Source organism: Dendrobates tinctorius, unplaced genomic scaffold (assembly GCF_039654945.1).
Source record: "Dendrobates tinctorius isolate UK_male_01 unplaced genomic scaffold, ASM3965494v1 ptg000157l, whole genome shotgun sequence".
Taxonomy (NCBI): domain Eukaryota; kingdom Metazoa; phylum Chordata; class Amphibia; order Anura; family Dendrobatidae; genus Dendrobates; species Dendrobates tinctorius.
This window is the reverse complement of record NW_027361824.1, coordinates 3,351,165-3,354,640: the sequence shown is the minus strand read 5'-3', so window position 1 is coordinate 3,354,640 and position 3,476 is coordinate 3,351,165.

The window sequence follows — 3,476 nt, the reverse complement described above, 5'->3', positions numbered from 1 at the left end:
CTAACCATGTGACCGGAGCCTCACTACAGATACCGACCGTGTGACCGGAGCCTCACTACAAATACTGAGCGTGTGACCAGGGCCTCACTACAAATACTGAGCGTGTGACCAGGGCCTCACTACAAATACTGACCGTGTGATCGGGGCCTCACTACAAATACTGACCGTGTGACAGGAGCCCTACTACAAATACTGAGCGTGTTACCGGGGCCTCACTGCAAATACTGAGCGTGTGACCGGGGCCTTACTACAAATACTGAGCGTGTGACCGGGGCCTCACTGCAAATACTGAGCGTGTGACAGGAGCCTTACTACAAATACTGAGTGTGTGACCGGGGCCTTACTACAAATACTGAGTGTGTGACCGTGGCCTCACTGCAAATACTGACCATGTGACAGGAGCCTTACTACAAATACTGAGTGTGTGACCGGGGCCTTACTACAAATACTGAGTGTGTGACCGGGGCCTCACTTCAAATACTGACCGTGTGACCGGAGCCTCACTACACATACCGACCGTGTGACCGGAGCCTCACTACAAATACTGAGCGTGTGACCAGGGCCTCACTACAAATACTGACCGTGTGACCAGGGCCTCACTACAAATACTGACCATGTGACAGGAGCCTTACAACAAATACTGAGCGTGTGACCGGGGCCTCACTGCAAATACTGAGGGTGTGACCGGGGCCTCACTGCAAATATGACCGTGTGACCGGGGCCTCACTGCAAATACTGAGCGTGTGACCGGGGCCTCACTACAAATACTGAGCGTGTGACCGGGGCCTTATTACAAATACTGAGAGTGTGACCGGGGCCTCACTACAAATACTGAGCATGTTACCGGGGCCTCACTACAAATACTGAGCGTGTGACCGGGGCCTCACTACAAATACTGAGCGTGTTACCGGGGCCTCACTACAAATGCTGAGCGTGTGACCGGGGCCTTACTACAAATACTGAGCGTGTGACCGGGGCCTCACTACAAATACTGAGCGTGTTATCGGGGCCTCACTACAAATCCTGAGCGTGTGACCGGGGCCTCACTTCAAATACTGAGCGTGTGACCGAGGCCTCACTACAAATACTGAGCGTGTTACCGGGGCCTCACTACAAATACTGAGCGTGTGACCGGGGCCTCACTACAAATACTGAGCGTGTTACCGGGGCCTCACTTCAAATACCGACAGTGTGACCGGGGCCTCACTACAAATACTGAGCGTGTTACCGGGGCCTCACTACAAATACTGAGCGTGTGACCGGGGCCTTACTACAAATACTGAGCGTGTGACCGGGGCATCACTGCAAATATGACCGTGTGACCGGGGCCTCACTGCAAATACTGAGCGTGTGACCGGGGCCTCATTACAAATACTGAGCGTGTTACCGGGGCCTTACTACAAATACTGAGAGTGTGACCGGGGCCTCACTACAAATACTGAGCGTGTTACCGGGGCCTCACTACAAATACTGAGCGTGTGACCGGGGCCTCACTACAAATACTGAGCGTGTTACCGGGGCCTTACTACAAATACTGAGCGTGTGACCGGGGCCTCACTACAAATACTGAGCGTGTGACCGGGGCCTTACTACAAATACTGAGCGTGTGACCGGGGCCTCACTACAAATACTGAGCGTGTGACCGAAGCCTCACTACAAATACTGAGCGTATGACCGGGGCCTCACTACAAATACTGAGCGTGTGACCGGGGCCTCACTACAAATATTGACCGTGTGACCGGAGCCTCACTTCAAATACTGAGCGTGTGACCGGGGCCTCACTACAAATACTGAGCGTTTTACCGGGGCCTCACTACAAATACTGAGCGTGTGACCGGGGCCTCACTACAAATCCTGAGCGTGTGACCGGGGCCTCACTTCAAATACTGAGTGTGTGACCGGGGCCTCACTACAAATACTGAGCGTTTTACCGGGGCCTCACTACAAATACTGAGCGTGTGACCGGGGCCTCACTACAAATACTGAGCGTGTTACCGGGGCCTTACTACAAATACTGAGCGTGTTACCGGGGCCTCACTACAAATACTGAGCGTGTGACCGGGGCCTTACTACAAATACTGAGCGTGTGACCGGGGCATCACTGCAAATATGACCGTGTGACCGGGGCCTCACTGCAAATACTGAGCGTGTGAACGGGGCCTCACTACAGATACTGAGCGTGAGGCAGGAGTCTTACTACAAATACTGAGCGTGTGACCGGGGCCTCACTACAAATACTGAGCGTGTGACCGGGGCCTCACTACAAATACTGAGCGTGTTACCGGGTCCTCACTGCAAATTCTGAGCGTGTGACCGGGGCCTCACTGCAAATACTGACCGTGTGACCGGGGCCTTACTACAAATACTGATCGTGTGACCGGGGCCTCACTGCAAATACTGAGCGTGTGATAACACCCCTCGCCCTGTACTGTTAATAACATGTGATATCACCGCTCCTCTTATATCCCCCTGTGCTGTAATAAGATGTGATATCACCGCTCCTCTTATATCGCCCTGTACTGTAATAAGATGTGATATGACCGCTCCTCTTATATCCCCCTGTACTGTAATAAGATGTGATATCACCGCTCCTCTTATATCCCCCTGTACAGTAATAAGATGTGATATCACCGCTCCTCTTATATCCCCCTGTACTGTAATAAGATGTGATATGGGCGGCATGGTGGCTCAGTGGTTAGCGTTGCAGCGCTGGGGTCCTGGGTTCAAATCCCCCCAAGGACAACATCTGCAAGGAGTTTGTATGTTCTCCCCGTGTTTGCGTGGGTTTCCTCCGGGTACTCCGGTTTCCTCCCACATTCCAAAGACATACTGATAGGGAATTTAGATTGTGAGCCCCATTGGGGACAGTGATGGTAATGTGTGCAAACTGTAAAGCGCTGCGGAATTTGTTAGCGCTATATAAAAATAAAGATTATTATTATTATTATATCTCCGCTCCTCTTATATCCCCCTGTACTGTAATAAGATGTGATATCACCGCTCCTCTTATATCCCCCTGTACTGTAATAAGATGTGATATCACCGCTCCTCTTATATCATCCTGTACTGTAATAAGATGTGATATCACCGCTCCTCTTATATCCCCCTGTACTGTAATAAGATGTGATATCACCGCTCCTCTTATATCACCCTGTACTGTAATAAGATGTGATCTCACCGCTCCTCTTATATCACCCTGTACTGTAATAAGATGTGATATCACCGCTCCTCTTATATCACCCTGTGCTGTAATAAGATGTGATATCACCGCTCCTCTTATATCCCCCTGTAGTGTAATAAGATGTGATATCACCGCTCCTCTTATATCACCCTGTGCTGTAATAAGATGTGATATCACCGCTCCTCTTATATCCCCCTGTACTGTAATAAGATGTATCACCCTGTGCTTATTATCGTCTCTCTACATAACACCCCCCTGTATACACAGCAGGGTCTTGCAATCACTGAGTGGATGA